The sequence below is a fragment of the Cetorhinus maximus genome, chromosome 3, assembly GCF_964194155.1.
Source record: "Cetorhinus maximus chromosome 3, sCetMax3.hap1.1, whole genome shotgun sequence".
NCBI lineage: Eukaryota > Metazoa > Chordata > Chondrichthyes > Lamniformes > Cetorhinidae > Cetorhinus > Cetorhinus maximus.
Window position 1 is genome coordinate 208,424,235 of NC_135881.1, and position 20,942 is coordinate 208,445,176.

Here is a 20,942-nt window from a genome sequence, read left to right on the forward strand (position 1 = left end):
ACTGACCTGGGGACCTATCAAAACACTCCCAGAGGGTCCCACCCTCATTACTAGGCTTGTTACCAATGTAACAAGAATTGGAACATCCTGCACCTGAAATGTTACAATCTCCACACACTTCTAATTTAACACCTAGGGACACACAGATCAATGGATTTCATGACAACACACACCTCCTGTGGGTGGTAATTGGATATCAGCAAGCTATCAAATTGCTTTGAAGGAGCAATGGTCACTGAACAATATTTATCAAAGCAAAATAAGGATCTTATTATTCTTTATTTTATTGCATTCCTTACAGACTTGCTAACTCATGCAATTTTATCATGAAAGATGCAGTTTGTTAACAAAACTAATCCTCTTTCATGATTTTATTTCTGTATTATTTCATGGCATCTGGGTGTTTTTGGCTTCACAGCATTTGTTGCCCATCTCTAATTGCCCTTGACTTGCTAGGCCAGTGAAGAGGGTAGTTAAGAGTCAATCACATGGCTGTGGCTCTAGAGTCACATGTGGGCCAGACCAGGAGACAAGAGCAGATTTCCTCCCCTAAAGGATGGATGGGTTTGTATAACAACCCATGATGGTTTCATGGTCACCATTCCTGAGATTTGCTTACAATTCTGGATTTTATTAATCAAATTTAAATTCATCAGCTGCAGTATTGGGATCTGAGCCCATGTCCTCAGAGCATTAGCCTGGGCCTCTGGGTTACTAGCCTAGTGAAATCACCGCTATGCCACCATCTACCCACCTTACAAGAGGGCTCTTATTCCCCCAATTTCCTCAGGGAGCACCTTTTTTTCTACCCATCTCTCACACTTGCATGCTCGACATGTCCCTCAGTGCCCACATTGATTTAAGGAAAGACAGTCCCATCTTTCTACTACCCTTTAAGTGAAGAATGTGCTTCCTGATTTTGTTGTTGAATGGCTAGGTTCTAACATTAAGGTTATGACTCCGTATTCTTGATTTCTCCATAAGAGGAAATTGGGTAGATATGGGGAAACTATCAAATACTTTTAATATTTTAAACGCCTTGATCAGACCGTCCCTTAAACTCATAGGGCAGAATTTTACGAGTTGGCGAGCGGGGGCGGGGCCTACTCGCCGACGCGTAAAATGACGCATGGTGACGTCGGGGGGAACTCCAGACATCACCGCGCCCGATTTAAATTTTCAGGAAGACAGGGGCGCAGCAAAATCAGCCGCGCACCCACCGACCTGTCAATGGTCAATTGAGGCCATTGACAGGATCAATTAAGTAATTAAAGGACCTGCCCGTCCAACCTTAAGGTTGGTGGGCAAGCCAGGAGCCCTGGCAGGAACTAGAAAAAAACATGAAACCTCTCCACGGGCGGGATGAGATTTCATGTAGGCTTTAAAAAAATTTAATAAAGATTTTGTAAAAATTATGGACATGTCTCAACTAATGTAACATTGTCACATGAGGGGACATGTAAGGGAAATTTTATTTTTCTACTTTTGTCTTTTTTACATTTGTAGCCGATCTCCCTGAGGCTGCACTTATCCTCACGGTGATGAGTGCGCTCTTTCGTGTGCATGCGGGAAAGAGCGCACTCTCGATTTTGGGATTCCACCCCCACCTCCCCCGCCCACACAGGGAGCACATAGCGCTTCTGTGCGGATGTCACGTTGGGCGGGCCTTAATTGGCCCACCCACGTAAAATGGCGCGGTGCCTCTGATCTGGGGTGCCGATCAGAAGCGCGCCCGTACGAACCTGCCCATCAACTTCCCCCCACCGACAGGGGGATAATTCACCCCATAAACCCAAGGGTATATAAGCTAATTTTATGTAACTTGTCATCATAATTTAATTCTAAGCTCTGGTACCATTCTGGTGAATCTTCACAGAACACCCTGGAAGGCCAATCAATTTGACCCAAGATGCAGTGACCAAAACTGAATGCTGTGCTCCAGGTGGGGATTCATAGAGGCTCTACACACCTGAAGCATATCTTCACTCCCTGTTTATTTAAATCCCCGAGATAAAGGTCAGCATTCCATTCCACTGTTTGACTGTTCTTTTATACATATCTACTGTCTTTTAATGGTTTGCCTTCCTTGATTCCCAAATCTCTTTTGTCCTCTAGCTATCCTAGTATCTCACCTTTTAGAAAATCTCAACTTCTATTTGATCTGACAATTTTAATTTTCTCTTCCACTAATGTGAGATGGTGTGATATTGTGAAGTTGTGAGATCAGAGTGCAATATCAATGAGTGGCAAACTGTTTTCTCTGTTTATTCCCATGACTTTCACAGTATCAGCACTTCAGAGCCTGAAATAGCATGGCAATGAACTGTTATGGTGGAAGGCTACTATTTCTTGTTCAAGATATAATTTAAATTTTGGCTAAAAAGCAGAGTAATGTTCTCAAGCAGGTACAAAAAAACGTGAATTTCCTTAATAAAAATTCTGCAGGGACACCTTTAATATATCTAGTCTTATTCTGGTGATATCATTTTTTGATTATTTCATGGGATGTTGGTGTACAATATTGCCCCTGAGAAGGTGGTGGTGAGCCATCTTCTTACATCGCTGCAGTCCATCTGGCGAATGTACATCCTCTGTGCAGTAGGGAAGGGAGTTCCAAGATTTTGACTGATGAAAGTGAAGGAACGGCCATATAGTTCCAAATCAGGAAGAGAGAATCCAACCATCACCCCTTGATGTTCAATGGCATTACCATCAATGAATCCCCCAATATCAGCATCCTGGGGGTTACCAGTGACCAGAAACTGAACTGGACTAGCCATATAAATACTGTGGCTACAAGGGGAGGTCAGATTCTCAGAATTGTGCGATGAGTAACTCACCTCCTGACTCTCCAGAGCCTCTCCATCATTTACAAGGCACAAGTCAGGAGTGAGGTGGAATATTCCCCACTTGCCTGGATGAGTGTAGCTCCCTGAACACTCAAAAAGCTAGACACCATCCAGGACAAAGTGGCCCGCTTGATTGGTACCACATCCACAAACATTCACTCCCTCTACCACTGATGCACAGTAGCAGCAGTGTGTACCATTTACAAGATGCACTGCAGGAAATCACCAAGGCTCCTTAGATAGCATCTTCCAAACCTACGACCACTACCATCTAGAAGGATAAGGGCAGTAGATAGATGGGAACACCACCACCTGGAAGTTCCCTTCCAAGCCACTCACTATCCTGACTTGGAAATATATCGCCGTTCCTTCATTGTCACTGGGTCAAAATCCTGGAACTCCCTCCCTAACAGCACTGTGGGTGTACCTACACCACATGGACTGCAGCACTTCAAGAAGGCAGCCCACCACCACCTTCTCAAGGGCAACGAGGACTGGGCAATAAATGCTGGCCCGGCCAACGAAGCCCACATCCTGTGAATGAATAACAAAAATTGTGACCTGGACAGGAACTTGCAGGTGATGATGTTCCCATGTTCCTGCTGCCCTTATCCTCCCAGCTAGCAGAAATTGTGGGTTTGGAGCATTCTGTTGATGGAGCTTTGACGAGTTGCTGCATTGCATCTTTTGGATGGGTCAGCGGTGGAGGGAGGGATTATTTAAAATGGTGGATGGGGTCCTGATCAAGTGGGCTACTTTGTTCTGGATGGTATTGAGTTTCCTGAGTGTTGTTGGAGTTGCACTTATCCAGGCAAGTGGACAGTATTCCATCACACTCCTGACTTGTGCCTTTTCGATGGTGGACAGGCTTTGAGGAGTCAGGAGGTGAGTTACTCACTGCAGAGTTCCCAGCCTCTGATCTGCAATGGTAGAATGTAGTGGATTCAAACTAGTCTTTGAGTAATATTTTTCTATAAAAATTTTGAACAGTTTTATTTGGAGTTTTTATTCACATCTACTTTTCATGAGCTAAGTTGTATAATTTGATGACATGCTGCTTGCAGAATGACTACACTGCTACATTCAGGCTTTGTTAGCTTGGTTATGTTTGCAGTGAGAGCAATGTGCATTCAAGGGTAGAAACATTTTAATGTTTCCTGCATGATAATAGCCACATCGATCAGATCATTGCTCACTGTGTATCGCACATACTCATGAATGCGTCTAAAGCTGCCACTTTCAGACTTGAAAGTGCCCAGCCTACCTCAGATTACACTGCTGCCATGCAGTTGCAACACGAGTCATCTTTTCACTGACAGGATACTGCCATCAAGCCAAAAAGATGTTATGTCTATGACACAAATAAGTAATGTGGTATATGAACTTCAGTGTCAATGTGATGCCAGGTACATAGGCTGTGCATCCCAATAACTGGCAGAATGTATCAAACAGCAAGTCCCTTTGGCTGTTCACAATAGGCAGAGTACTGACCATACTCAGCCAGACAGTGCTTACAAAACTCAGAACATAATGTCTAACATTAGATGTGATTCCGCAATTGGAAAGCACTTGCTGAACAATCCCGAGTGCGCCAAGAATTACACTAACAACAAATTAAAGATTATCAGTCGGGTTCACAATATGGCTTACTTGCGCTCGCTAGAAGCTGCATGTATCCATATGCAGGGACCTGTCCTTTGCAGGCAGAAGGAATTTGTCCTAACATTGTGCCTTTTTTGAATTAAACAAAAGCATTGGGGCAACACCTGGTGCATTCTCTAAGGAAACACCTCAACCAATCAAAGGTGACATGCCTACCAATCAGCACCCTTTTCTCATGCAGTATAAAATGTTGTTCCCTTTGAAATTTGGCATTCTTGTGTCTGTCCTGATGAGTGCAAGATGAAAAGCTTCAACAGCATGCCTCTTTTTTCAGTCATACTGAATTTCAATGTTTCTTCATCCCTATGATGTAGTTGGATCAGCAAAAGGGGGTCTCTACACATTAATGAGTGAAATTTCTAGCTTTGAGTATTTACGATTGAATGGTCAACAGCTGATCCATTTCATCCCTGGAACTGATCTAACTTTCCGCTTAAAAGGTGAAGTGGGATGTCTGCAGTTTGTATTGAGCAACTATTGATAAACTGACCCTAGACTGGTTAGTGTTACCCTAATTTCAGTGGACTCCATCTTTAACTTCCACCTGTAATGGGTATAATGCTGGTAGAATGTTTGAACTACATTGCATCGGGATGCCTGAATCATTTTAGGTTGGGACCTTTATTGTTTGGTATAGCTCATTGGTTCTGTGCAGAAAGATGATTAGCAGTCATTCTGTTAAGCCAGCTGGCAGGTCTGGTCAAGAAGGGAGATCATCCTAGGGGGGTTCTTGCATGGGCCAGGTGAGCCAACTCCTGGTGGGACACATACATTTCCTCAGCTGTTGATTTGGTCAGATACCTGGGATAACTGGACAGAGTACACAATGGACCTGCTGCACCTCTATCTAAATATTGCAATTTGGGTAGGCAACCCAAGTTGTTATGAACTATTTCTAATTTTAAGCTGATATTATATATATATATAATATTTGTGTGTTAAGAAAGGTAATATGGATTCAGTTTTATTTAGGTTTTATTTATGAACCTTGGTGCCTGGGAGCCTGGATAGACTTGTGAATAAAAGATTTCAGGCCTTTTGGGTTTGTTTCTATATATATACATTTTTAATAAGGCCTTCCAACCCCTAAGGTCAAAGAGATGGGTGGGAAGGGATTAAAGCTCAGTGATTCTTAAAAAAAAAAGTAGAAAAAAGCTTTGCTGTTGCCTAGCGACAGTGACCCAGTGACACGGTCACAGAAAAGAGAGGAGTTGAGAGAGTGGGTTTTCAGTGAGAGTCAGAGAGAGAAGACAGGGATTTTAAGCTTTCTAAGGAGAAAGAAACTACGTGGCTAGTGTGACAGTAATTAACTGAATAATCAGTTATGGGACTCAGTAAAGTGATCAGTTCAGCGGAGGTGCTACTAGAAGACTGAGTTTAATGAGTTCATTTGTTTGCTCTGCAGTTGAAGAAACAGTGAGCTTAGAGTGCAGTTTTTGGGTTTTTCAGGGAGAGATATGAGTTGGGTGAGAAGCATCGAGTGAATGCTCAGGAATTCACCAGAAGAAAACCATTTGCAACTGTGCTAGTCCCAAGCAAGAAGCCTTTGTGTCAGGCTAGTGATAACTCTTTACTGGTTTATGTGTCTGCAAAAGTATTGCTAGGGTAAAGGAATAGTGGGAATTTGAATCGACTTCTTTGGTTTGTATTGAGATATTTACAACCTTTTTATCTGGTGAAATACAGTTCATTTTTTTGTTTTAATAAATATTTGATTCTTTGTATTAAATGTTCATCAGAAGACTACTATGAATTTGTTCAGCAACTTCCTCCACGGTTTCAAAAAAAATAGGATCTATCAAGCCGGGTTTCATGCTGGGATCTGTATTAACAGCAGCTGGGATCATAACAATGTATAATCCTGGATTACATATTTAAGCATGTTTCAGGCAGGTGGGATGCGCACCCAATCACAGACTTTCCTGAAAATGGCATCAGGCAGAGCTTGGATGTTCCTGGTGTGGGGATGTCAACCCATCCCATACACCCACTCTTCATTTTCAAATGCTGGGCACCTGTTTGTCAGACAAGAAATAGAAAGTTAATAGTTGAAACTCATGCTCTGGTTAGGATATATTCCATAAATACCGCAGCTAAATCTGTTTGATGGGTAGACTCAGATTGGTGGGAGGAGGAAAACATAAACAAGAAGCTTAGAATAATGCAGCACCAAAGGAAGATATTCAGTCCATCATGTCTGTGTTAGCTCTGTAAAGGAAATGTTGTTTTTCTCCTACTATTACTGTGGGATACTGAAGCAGGTTTGTGGAGGCTTTGTGTATGTTTGTATGTGTGTGTGACTAATTAAACTGAAGACAGTCAGGCTGCAAGGTTTAAATCATAAAAGTGATTAGATTTAAAAGCAGGTATTTTGAAATGAAAATGGATGAGCTAACATTTGCATTAGCAGATAAGTTGAGAGGTTGTTTGAATTTCAAAGGGGAATTAGAATGTGACAATGAAAATGGTTGTACCTTGCAGGAGTTCAAAGGTAAACAAGTAATGGGGATATCATGTTTTATTGAGCCCCAAAGCAAAGACAAGATGGAGACACAATATATTTTTATATTCTGGGAAAAGTAACTTCCAAAGTAAGGTTGAAACAGTGGGATTTGGAGATCAAAGGAGAGAAATATGTTGAAGGAAAGATTGAAAGCTATGTGTGAGTAGCCATGTGAGATATTGAAAAGGCGGATTGTGTAAAACAGACCTCTGAAGAAGCAACCTCTAGCTAACCCAGATAAGTGTCTGCTTTTTCCAGAGAACAAGGTTTTGTTTTGGAATTCCATTGTCGAGTAACAGGGAGAGAGAAACTGTGAAATACCTCCCTTATGGCAATGGTGGGTGCTGGTGGTAATATTGCTACATGTTTTATACATTATGAATCTAGTTAGACTGTTGCCTGAAAAGGGGTGCATAGTTGGGAGTCAAGTTAAGTAGAAATCTTTTGGGAACTGTTATAAGATTAAGTTTAACTGTGTTACTGTAATCTTGTGTGTGTAACTTTTTCTTTTCTTTTGTTAATAAATGTTTTAATTTAATCTTTATAACTTCTGAAGGTGGTAATGGACTCTTTACTTCTGACTTTGATGCACATACCTTCTCGTAATAAATACAAATAGCAAAATTGTTGTGATAGCTTGGCCAAGTTTCTCTTTGGGATTTGGTCAGCCTGGCAAATACCACCTGCTATATCATAACAGCTCTTTGAAAGAGCTATCAAACTCATCTCGCTGCCCCTGTTCTTTGCTGGGCAATTATTTCCTCTTTGAGCTGTTATTCCATTCCCTTTTGAGAGTTACTCTTTCATCTGCTTCCAGCATCCTTTTAGGCAGTGATTTCCAGATAACAAAAACTCAGTACATAATTTTAATTTTTCCTCATGTTGCCTCTAGCTCCTTTGCCAATCACTTTAAATCTGCATCATCTGGTTATGAGCTTTCTGTCACTGGAAACATCATGCTATCAGGGTTCCTAGTTCCCTGGGTTACTAATTTACCAGTTAATGAAGGGAGAATGACAAGAGGTGTGAAGAAATATCAGCAATAATGCCAGTTCAAAATTAAATATCATGCTGACCAGACCCCACGGATAAAGATATGAAAACATGTCAAATAAATTAAGAAAGCAAATTCCGAAAGGCATTGTGTACAGCAAAAGCCTAATTTCTAGAAATCTGATAAGGTGGACTCCTGATTAAAGACACTGTTTTAGCAAGGTTTCTGAGCTTGTTAGAACAAGCTGAAGATTTGTTTTATTTTATCTTTATGACGTGATGTAATATCACAGAATTATGAGATGTTACAAACAAATAAATTGAAATTGCATTCTGCATCCAACAACCAAAGTCTGCACCTGCTTAACCATTAGAATATTTCCCAACAACCCTTTGCGCTAAATAGCCAGTAAGGGCAAGGGGCAGTAATTGGCTGAACTGTTTCCTGTGTGTATTCTTGCCATGTCCCACATTCCGCTTCTAAAATGTTTGGACTAGTGATTTTCCCAATGCCATTTTTTTTCATTAGGCAATATAATCTGAAGAACTTGCTTATGATATTAAAATATTGTTCTGGACTTCTATGATTTATACGAGAATTGTCTGGATGAAGTAGCAAAGCTAAGTGCTCTATAATTATAATATTTTTGCTACCAAACAAGACCTAGCTTATGCTTTTGATTTGTGGTTCATGAATTGGATCCAAATTTGTCTTTAAATCAGAGGATCTGACATAGAATTTTTGTGAAATAAGTAATTCATTTGCTTAATAAGAATTTTCATTATGCATGGGGCACCCACTCAATTTATCTTGACAATGTTTCATAATTGACCAACAAATTGAACAGCTGACTAGTTTGAAAGACATTACAAGGCTTTCGGTTAAAATCCCTCACTATCACTTTGACCTGCGAACCACAGAATAACTGTTATTGCAAGAGGCAATCACCAGAATATGTAGAAAAGAATTACTTACTCTCACAACACTGCTTAATAGCCCATGCATAACAAATATCACTTGTTTCATCCTGCACTTTAATAAAGTCGCACAAAAAAAATGACTCAATTACTACACCACATACCGTGCTCCCTTGGTTGCCTGGACTGGCTGTAAACATACAGTAGTGGTGATGCTTTACACAGGAACATTTGTGGTTATCCCTGTGGGAGATGGAATTAAGAAGATATCTGTGAAGTATTAATCTGTAAATATTCCAAGTTCTTGCAGTGGAAGAGAGACCAGCACTGTCACTATAGGAGCTGACAGGTACAGAGTAACAAGCAGATTTGTCTACATTGTTATTGAATAACACAGCAGTGAAATATGCAAACTTTGAATACTCCTGTCAACAATATAGTCAAGAGCAACACATGAAACAACTTGTTAGTTTCATTCTGGTAGTAAATAGCATGAAGAATTGGCAAAGATTTTGAAAGACAGCAGGAGGCAACAAAAGCAGAATATTACATATAGTCATTTGGTAGTACAAACTTGTGTATTGCTGAGAAAAGATATGTTGTCGAAGCATTTTGTCTTGCACTCATCAGGATAACTTGCAAGAATACCGAATGTAAAGGGAACAATAATTTATATTTCATGAGAAGATAGTGCTGACTGGTTGGCAAGTGGATTCTCCTTGGTAGAGGCATTGACATGGAGAATGCACCAGTTAACTGATGACTGACAGTTAACTGCCAAGCTTTGTTTAAATTCAAACCAGGCAGGGTGACTCTGATTGGTCAAGGCATTGCCCAGGGGAGTGAACCAGAGAATGGCTATCGCCTATTTTGTATAGTTGAAATAAGCGCAATGTGTGTACATATTCCTTCTGTCTGAAAAGAGCACCTCATAACTACAGAGAATGCTCCATAACTTAGAAACTGAAAGAAAACACTATACTCGACACATCCAACTTCAAGATCTACCTTTTATATTGCTATACACTGAGGCAACATTTAGGGAACATAAATATTTGTCTTTTATTAATTATTACATAACCAATCCTAAATACTTAATTGCTTATACTGCACCTCGTATATAACCAATTCCCCACTGAGCAACACAGTACAGATTCAGAGTTTTGATAGATTAGTTATTACTTGCCTACTCACCGTGTTACAGATTTTTCTGTGCACTTTCTATGAAAGGTTCAGTTTGATGCTCAAAACTTTAACTGCAGCATTTGAGTTGTGTAAGTTAGCATGAAACTCCTACAAATGGGCTCATGACATTTATCAGCCTAGGATTGTGTACCCAACTGCATAATACCAAACATCACAGACAATTACCACCCAGAGAAAGAATCAACTCTTTCGGGAAGTAAAGAAAGGTAAGTGTCTCTGTAGTTGCTGGATCATTTCCATTCAGGTGAAATCCAAGCTTATGAAAAGGAAGAGTGTGTCCATGAAGAACAGATGGGGTTGGGAAATGGCTCTCAGTTGGACAAAGATATTTTTCCATCTCCTTCCTGATGCTATAAAATAGATTCTGCTTTCCCAAGCATTTTCATACCAGTATTCTACTTTAACATTAATGAATGTTTTACGCGATTAAAGTGAAGGTTTCACTTAGATCATCAAGATTTCTATAGGAATTAGCATACTAATGATTATCTAACACTTGGCCTATTTGCCTACTACCCAAGCAAGCTATGATATATTTAAACTTACAATAACATAATTTTCTCTGTTACCTAAGTTTACACTCTATTTATTTCTGACATTTATTTTCACATTTCTGGACATAAGTTTAACTCCTTCCAGGATATGTGAAACATGACTACTCTAATATTAAAAGCTGCAATGATTCATAATACTGCACTGCACAATGGCCTAATTTTCTGACTTAGCATCTGTTGACTGGTGATTTCCTCAATGGTTTGCAAAGATGTACTATCTATTGATCAGAACTATTGGGTGTGATTCCGCCCCTGTCCCCCACCCCCTGCCCCCCCGGAGACGAAGTGCGATAACGGACGGGGTTAGGGGTGAGTTTCCTGCTGATTGGCAGGTCGGGTTTTCACACCCAATCTTCTGCTTGAAACGTCATGAATTATGCATAGACGCGCTGCTCGCTGAATCACGTGGCAGGGCGGGCACTGATTTGTCCGCCTGCCATCACCTCATGGGGGTCGAAGTTTCCGGTGCCATATTTATATGCCACCCGAACGCACACATAACTCCCTACAGCCCAGCTGTGTGGTCAGAAGTTCCAGAGATGGCCCCAAGGAACAAGAAGAGTGTGCCAAGGTTTAGCCACGGCTCCCTGGAGGCTTTAATTAGAGGCGTCAGCCAGCACCGCGAGGTTCTTTTCCCCAGGGATGCATCCAGAAAGTCTGCCGACCTCACCTCAAGGGCCTGGGAGATGGGGTCATGAAGGAGGTCAGCTCTGCAGGCAAACATCAGAGAAATGTCGACCAGTGCAGGAAGAGGATGAATGATTTCATCCACTTCACCAGGGTAAGTCAACTTTCAGCTCACTCCAAACTCACGCTCTCACAATGACATTTTGCACTCAAAGCATCACACAGCTCAGGGATCTCACACAATATTAGCCGGGGAGATATCAGCATTGAAAGCCTATTCGCCAACATCTCACCTATCATCCTACACAAACAGCATCCTCAGCCTTTACTGCTGGTGGTGCTCAGCACACACAGGGGGGCACACATGCTTCCCAATCTCTCCCTCATCCCTTCACATCACATCCCATCCATGTGTCTCCATGCAAGCCAAACTTGTCTACAACAAGGGGGGGAGATCCCAGGTGGGAGAAGGGATGACCAACATCCAGGAGCTTTCCAAATTCGAGGAGAATGCTGCCGAGTTGGCACGGGGAGGACAGAGATTGCTCCTGTGAGGATGGCGAGATTGGCCTCTCCCAGAAACCCAGTGCGGACAGGCCCTCCATGAGTTGCTCACATCCTGACATTCTCAGTGAGCGACATGCAATGCTGTATTCAGGCGGTTCGTGAACTAAATCTACCTTCTCCCTCTTGCAGGCAGCAGCAGGTCCAGACAGACCAGCCCAGGCAACATAGGCCCCAGTCCCAAGGCCATCTCAGAGGAGGATGCTGAGGACCCATCTGAAGAAAACCCATCACTGTGTTCATCTGCACTCTCCACCAGTGCAGAGACACAAACCTCGGCGGGTCCTCGATCTAGATTAGGCTCATGTTCACTTTCTAGAGAACACCTCACAGACATTTCCCTACAGCAGTTGGGGGCAGTGAGAGTCCAGGTCTCTGGCACTCGGAGGACTGCTGGAGAGAAGCTGCCCACTGAGTCCGAGTCAGATGATGAGCCTCTGGAAGCCGGGTGGCAAACATGTGGGAGATACATCGACAGGCGACAGCGGAACATCAGGCAGAGTTGCAAGAGGCAGTCAACAGACTGGAGCGAAGGATGAAGGAGCCTATCTGCGTTCTGTCTGATGTTGTGGCTCCTACAAGCAAGTGCCTAGAAGTCTCCATGGGAAGGATGGTGTCACCTTGGAGACCTCGGTCCTGCAGACCCTGCTGGATTTGCGCTCGGACCTTCATTCCATCGCTGTAGGCATTGGTGGGATCAACCAATGGCTAGGCGAGAGGTGGGGTGGTGCACCTCAACCTCCCTTCAAGTGCCCCTTCTCCTCCAGGAGCCAGGCAGGGGCCTTCAGGTACCTACAGGGAGGAGGGCCAGCAGCTGCACACCCTGGGACCATCCACTCAGGTGACTCTGCCAGTGTTCAGCCGATCCCAATCCCCTCTGCCTGTGGCCCCATCACTTCCAGCTGTACAAGGCGAGCAGGGTGCACAGCAGGAGGCCCAAAGCAGGTGGGAGCCTCCAGGCCTCAGCCCTCCAATACACGCCCACCAAAATCATCAGAGACAGCGGGGTGTAGCAGTGAGTAGGCTGCCTCCACCTCTGCTGCGGATGTTGGCGATAGGCCAAAATGTACTGGTAGGGTTAGAAAAATTAAGAAACCTTGATATCACTTTGAGTTACAGGTGTTGACACTGAATAACTCATGCACCTTCATAAATAGATTTTCTGTTCATGACAATGGTCTTTTCCTTCGAATGTGTCGTGCATATGCATCCAAGTGGCCTCTTATTGCAAGGGTGACTCAAGCTCCAACTCCGGGATCGCCTCCCTTTGTGAGCCTCGCATTCATGTGATGTCTAGCTGGCTGATGTTAATTACTCAGCCCTTGCCTAATGTCAGGGAGATGTGTCAACCTCTATATTGAAAGTGACTGCAAATTGCCTTCAGAAAATATAATAATTAAAGATGCCATGGAGTTATGTGTGCCCAATTGCATTGGACGGTTACCACTCATGTTGTCTCATCATCAAATAGAGGTCTTCATTGTTTGTGTCATAGCACAAGCCCTGCGGCCATCTTGGTCTCTCCAGCCATGTGTGCATCCCTCTGGCAGGAAGAAGAGTCTCATTCAGGAGGCTCCGACTGCATCAAGTTCACTTGATGCAGACAATGCACTGGTGTGCTGCCTCTCACTTCCCAGAGCGGCTACGTACAGCTTTGGCTGCAGACCTTTCCAAAGATTAGGACCTGGTGAAGCATGAGGGCTGGAGGTCCAAGGTCCAATGCGGACCTTAGCTCTCGACGTTAATGGTTGTAAAGGCCTTTCAGGTCACTGGCATTGCCATTAAAGGACAGGAGGAATGTGCTTGGGTACCCTTGCCTGCACTTTACTCCTCCTGGAATCATGTGGCTATGGGCGTGTCATGGGCACCTTTTCCACATCTCGTAGCTTCAATCACATCTTCACGTGGAAGCTCCTCATCATCGCCCTCTTCAGGTTTCTGCTCTTCCTGCTCTTCATCGTCCGTGGAGTTCTCAGCCTCCTCCATGCCTCCTCCTGGCAACTGACCTCCCCTTTGAAGTGTCAGGTTGTGCAGGGCAGCACAGACCATGATGATGTGGACCCCTCTGTGAAGAGTGCTGCTGAGCCCTACTTGAACAGCCAAGCATGAGGATGCCAATGGTCTGCTCGATGATGGATCTTATTGACCTGTGTGCTGAGTTGTATCTTTCCTCCAAGGTACTTTGAGGATGACGCACAGGTGTCATGACCCATTGTTTCAGAGGCAAGAAACCAGCCCTGTAAGCGCGCTGACCCTTCAAACATCTGGGGCACCTGGGAGAGCCTCAGGATATGTGAGTCATGGGAATGGGAACTCCCAGGGTACCTGGCACAAACGGGCATGATGTGCTTCTGATGGTTGCACACCAGTTGAATGCTGACAGAGTGGAACCCTTGAAGATCAGAGGCTACTGCCATGCAGCTCTCAAAGCCATATGTGTTCAATCGATCACACCCTGCACCCTAGGGAAGCCAGAGATTGCTGCAAAACCCAGGAATCTAGCAGCCGGCTGGCTTCATCCTCTGGGAAGTTTACATAATGATGAGCCTTACTGTAGAGGGCATTCACCACCCTCTTGATACATTTATGTGTTGAGGGCTGAGGAATGCCACATTGATCCCTTGTGGATCCCTGGAATGATCCGCAGGCAAAATAACTGAGCGCGGCGGTGACCTCCAGGGGCACTGGCAGAGGATGTCCTCCCAGTCCATGGGACATTAGCTCCTCCCACAGGATGTGGCAGATATGAGCCACCACGTCTCTTGACAAATGAAGACATGCATGGCATTGTCTCTCACTCATCTCCATATAGGAACAGCATCTTCGGTGGACCCATGGTCACACAAGTCGCCTCCATGGGATGGGTCTGACATCCTCACCCTCCGGGCCCTGCTGGGGCTCCCCTGGACTATGGTCCTCAGGCTGGACCTCCTCTCGAAGCTGTGCTAGGCAGTGTCGGGCCCTTCTCCTCCTCCTACTCAGCCAGATCACTGGCATCAAGACGGTAGCATTGACCAAAGGCTCCATCATTCAATCCTCTTTCTCCCTGTGGACAGACAGATCCAACAGATTCAAGAGTAATGGGCAACTATGTTAGATCTTCCAATCACTATCAGAAAGCCACTCTCATGCCTTAGAGCTGCACCTGTGCTCCTCTCTTTTCCCTGCTGCAGTATTTCAGCTGAGACAATACCTCACAGGTCTGGGTAACCAAGATGCCAGCCCAGCTACTTGACAACTTAATCACAGAGAGGTTGGAAGAGGCTTGAGTGCATCCAGGATATGTTCAACCTTATCTAATACACTCCTACCATGTCTGCCCTGGTATATTGATTCTGCCTAAGCTGCACTTTTGGGATGACCTTTGGTCCGTTAGCCATGCCGACTGAGGACAGCACTTTGGGGGCTTTCATTGATCATCTTGCAGATGCCCAGCAGCTGTGCTCTCCTCATTCGGTGCATCTTTCATTCTGACATTCCTCTCTGTCTATGCTCAAATTCATCAACTTCATTGTGAATCCATTGACTCCTGCAGTCTGATATTGAAGTGGCCCAAATGCCAGTGGCTCCTATTGCACCTTCTCAATAAACTCTTCCTGAGTTCTATCAGCTCAGACTCCATTTCTCTTGTTACTCTAAGCAGCGTGAGGGTGCCCCCTGTTCAGCCCCTGAGTCCAGCCATGGGCTCCTCCCACACTGCCCCAGCCCCCTGCCTTACAGATTCTTTTCCAGTTTCAATTTTAAACTGTGTCATAGCTTTGGGGTCGCAAGATGGTTGTGCTGTATTTTTACTTTGAGACCAGCTTCGACCATCCCCCTGTTAGTGTCCAGGTCCTCATGATCTTCTTTAGACCTTATGATGTGCAGGTAGACCTTCCTCCAGTGACCCTCCAGCCTCCCTCAGTAACTCTGGATCACATTGTCATTGTGGTGGACATTCCAGCCCTCAACCCCTGAACCCATCACCATTGATGTCCCCATATCCCATGTGGACTTCACCACTCCCCACCCTGAGGCGGTGTGCACCCCAGGAGAGTTTTGAGCATGTTTATTATCTTTATTACGTTTTACCCAGTCACAGGCTGCAGATACCTCCCTGACCGTGACTATCCCATCTGCAGCCCAGTGCCAGCCAGACACCCCCAGCACCACTAAGTGTGAGACTTTGACCACTCCCTGCACACCAAACTGTGCCTGATCCACATTGAACACACAGGTCTTGCCCCTCCCTAGAGCAGGAACACGATGTATGTGCCATGCATAGCCCTGCAGCATGGCCCACAGGTCCCATGTGTCTTTAATCTCTCATCCCAACCCCTTGGCATCAGTCCAGGGACTATAATTGTCTTTCACTCAGCTCTCCGGCTCCTCATTGAATGACCACTAGACTGTTTCCCTTCCTCCTGCTCCATGAGTCCCTGTGTAACCCTTCCATCTTGCCCTATACTAACCCCCCTCCCCCATTTCATACTCCAGAGTCTGTGTACATCCTCTACCCTTCATGCAAATCGAATCCCATCCACCCCCTTCTCTGTCTGCGTTCTACAGTTCCCTGTTGGGATCCAGCTTCTCCACCTTCAATCTTCCCTCTGCCCGCCCCTCCAACCCTACCAAGCCCCCTTCTCACTCCCATGCCTCTGTCCCCTCCCCGCAAAACCCCCTCCCCCCCCCCCTCCAGCCCCAGTCGCCATGTTGCTCTCTGTTTTAGAGTGCCGCCCTGCCTGAGACTCAGCACGGAACTGGAGCAGCGCTGATGCAGCTAGGCGATGAATGTGACACTCACCTCGAAGTCACAAGCAAAGTGAGGGTGAATATCTGGTCGTGGCATATAATTGGGAAGAGGAACATGATTCTGGCAGGTAGCATTGTTAACAAATATTCCTGACCTGCTAATGCATGCAAATGGAATTCCCGACATGGATCAGCGGGAAAGCCGACCCACCATCATCCCGACATGTAAGTGGCGAGGGGAAAATTCCAGTTCATTTTTCCGCCAGTGGGAATCTGACTTTTGGCCTCTTTTGAGTTTCCCACTCCCGCCCACCGTGAAACCCGCCACTGGCGGAACTGGAAATCCTCCTTCATTTGAAACGTTATTTTCTAATCAGAAAGTAAATGTGACAGTTATACTCCTGGGTGCAGTTTTGATTTGAAAACATGCTTTTGGAATGTTGCGATGGGTTAGAATCAAGCTGGGCTGAAAACTTGGTCTTTTCACTGAAGGGAGAAGCAGAGAATTCCAGTTTAGTTTTGGTTAAAAAGCCGAGAACATAAACATAATTCTGAAACTTTTAAGAGATGGCTTTGTACCAATTGCAGTTATTTTGTAGCCCAAGCATTGTAAGAGCAACTCTTGATTTGTTCTGACACCTCTTTGTTTATTCTTCCATGGGTTGCGGGCATCACAGGCAAGGGTCAGTATTTATTGTCCATTATCCTTGAACTGAGCGGCTCATCATTTCAGAGCCTGTGGTGACTTATGTAGGCCAGGCCAATTACAGACAGCAGATTCCCTTCCCTGAATAGCACTGGTGAACTAGATGTTTTTTTTTTTAAATTTGATGATAATTTCATGGTCACCATCACTAAGACTAGCTTTTAATTCCAGAGTCATTGATTGAATTTTTAAATTCCACCAGCTGCTATGGTGGAATTTGAACCCATTCCCCCAAAACATTAGCCTGGGCTTCTGGATTATTAGTCCAACCACATTACCACTACACCATCATCTTCTTTAGGGTATGCATTGCATAGCAATAAATTGGATAGTGATTACACTTTCAGCACTGAAAGCATTTTTCATCAGCTCAGATGGAGGGAAATTTGTGCTGTAGCACATTAGCAAGAAACATGTTAGCACACTTTAAGAAAACTGCTTTGCCCATTATTTTGACAAAGGTGTTAATCCATTTGTATTAATGCAATCATTATAACAGCAGGGCAGAACTTTCACATGAACATGTTAACAGGAGTATGTTATATTCAAATTAGAAATGCAAAATAATTGAGCAGAAAGGAGGCAGAAAATGTTAGATAGTTTTGTTCCACTTACAAAACAAAACATCTGATTATGTGTATGTATGCATGCCTAAATAACATAAAATCTGTACTATACACTGAAATGTAGATCTATCTGTTGAATTTCAGAATTAAAGTACAATAGATTTGTTCCTCATTTTTTTTCTTTGTTTTCTCCATGGGCTATGAGCATTGTTGGCATGGCCAGTATTTGCTTCTCATCTCTAATCACCCTTTATTTCATTGAATCGTAGACTAGCACCAGCACAGAAGGCCATTCAGCCCATTGGGTCAACATTGGCTTTTCCAAGTGCATTCCAGTTTGTCCCACTATCGCAATCTTTCTCCATTTCCCTGCAATTCTTACTCCTTCAAGTAGTTATCCAATTCCTTTTTGAAAGTTATTATTGAATTTGTATTCATCACCCTATCAAACCGTAACCATGCACTGAGTAGAAACATTTTTTCCTGATATTGTATCTGATTCCTTTAAATCTTTGCTTTCTGGTTATTACTCTTCAGCATTAGAGAGAGTTTCTCTTCATTCACAATCACTGAACATTTCTTGATTTTAAACACTTCTATATAATCTCCTTTTAACTTTCTCTGTTCTAGTTTATCATGCAACATTCTGGGCTGCAATGCAATCACAAATGTATTTGAAAAGGAAATATGATCGAAACAGAATTCTTTCAGTATTTAATCCACTCTGTTTGAGTGAAGGGTGTTATGACACAGGGGTCCACGCACTCCTAGGTGTTCACCGGAAGGTTTCAAAGGGTCTGCCAAAAATAACCAGAGAACGTGTAGAAAGAACAGGTTTGATAATAGACCAATCAGTATTAGCCTTGGGACAGGTGGCGGCTGAGATACTTTGTCAATCACGGGATTTCACCCAATGGGAGAGAATCAGAGCTCGGGTCTCTCTGCATTTGCACAGCTTTTGGTTCAAGCGTAGAGAGAAAGAAACAAAGCAACTCGGTCCTCATGCAGTGAGGCAGCAATCAAACATAGTGATAAGGGGCTTAGGAGCAGGAGGAGGTCATGCAGCCCTCCGAGCCTGTTCCGCCGCCATTCAATAAGATCGCGGTTGATCTGGTTATGGCGCAACTCCACTTTCCTGTCTGCCCCCCATAACCCTTGACTCCCTCGTCTAACAAAAATCTGTCTGAATAAATTCAATGACCCAGCCTCCACTGCTTCCTGGGAGAGAGAATTCCGCAGACTACCATCCATCTAAGAGGGGGAAAAAAATCCCCTCATCTCACTTTTAAAAAGGAGACCTCTTATTCTTAAACTGTGTCACCTGGTTCTAGTCTCTTCCACAAGTGGAGACATCCTCCCGATATCCACCCTCTCAAATCCCCTCAGGATCTTATACGTGTCCATAAGATCACCTCTCATTTTTCCAAACTCCAATGGGTATAGGCTCAACCTGTTCAACCTTTCTTCATAAGATAAGCCCTTCATCCAAGGAATGGCAGCTGGTGTTTGGATACAATGAGCAAAAAGAGGCCTGAGAGTGAGGGAGGGGGGTAGGGCAAGGAAATAAGACACTGGGCCAGATTTCAGTCATGACGGAGAGCCTCCCTGATGTGGGGAAAATGGCGGGAGCGTTTGAAAATCCTATGTCCCACCGCCGATCTCAGCATTTCCCACACTTGTGGTGCCAGGATTGGAGGCCGGCCAAATTTCATACATGTGCGATTCACCGAGGCAGCTGGACGTTTAAATCCTCAGCTGCCTCCACTGAAATCGGATTTTAGCATCTCGTTGGAACACAAAATGCCCCGAGCAGACCAGGGCAAAGCAGGTCTGTTTCTTGTGTGTTGTTTTGGATGACCAGTGTACCCCATGGGGAGGTGAGATATCCATGCACAGTTATATTTCAGTTTGTATTTACTGGGCCAGAAATGTCAAGAGCTCAACTCCCACTGTTTGCTTGTGACCCAAGGAAGTGGGAGGGTGGGGCTGTTGCTCTGCCAGGGGAATGTTTCATTGTCCCCACTGACTGCTGCACCCAGGTGAAGGAATAAATTTGTGGTTTTGTAGTGCACATTGTGCTTCATCCGAGGTAACATAGAGGATAGGCATGGCACCCTCGCATGGTGAGGCCGTAGAATGCTTCAATATGAGCAGCAGGAGGCCAGAGGGAGGGCACAGGGTCAGGAGGAGGAGGCTGTGCCGTGAGGACCAGGAAGGAGGAGGAGAGTGAGGACAACCAGGTTCTACCATGTGGGGAGAGTACAGACCGAGGACATCATACCTCAACATGATGGAAATCATGCCAGAGAAGACTCTGGTTGAGCCGTGATGTTGTGACAGACATTTGTCACATGGTTTAGCGGCAACGTTTTTAAAAAATTATTCATTCATGGAATGTGGGCATCTCTGTCTAGGCCAGCATTTATTGCCCATCCCTAATTGCCCTTGTTCAGAGGGCACTTTCTAAGAGTCAACCACATTGCTGTGGGTCTGGAGTCACATGTAGGCCAGACCAGGTAAGGAGAGCGGATTTCCTTCCCTAAAGGACATTAGTGAACCAGATGGGTTTTTACGACAATTGACAATGGTTTCGTGATCATCATTAGATTTTTCATTCTAGATTTTTTTTGTTTATTGAACTTAAATTTCACCATCTGCCATGGTGGAATTCGAACCCAGGTCCCCGGAGCATTACCGTGGGCCCCGGGGTTACTATGCCACCGCCTCTCCACAACCCATCCACCCCCATGTCCTGCCAGTGACTGTGAAGGTAACTGTCACACAGAATGTCTATGCCGCAGGTTCTTTCCAGTGTTCACCAGGAGACCTGGCTGATATATCTCAGTCAGCAGCACACACATGCATTAAGGAAGTGACTAATGCCCTGTTCGTTCCTGTGGGGGAGTTGATTTGTTTCCCCATGGATTTTGAGTCTCAGACTCAGAGAGCCACTGCCTTTGCTCACAGTGCAGGCTTCCCTCAGGTGCAGGGCATCATTGACTGCACTCATATTACAATAAAGGCCCCAACTCAGCATGCAGACACCTTCATGAAGCACAAGTC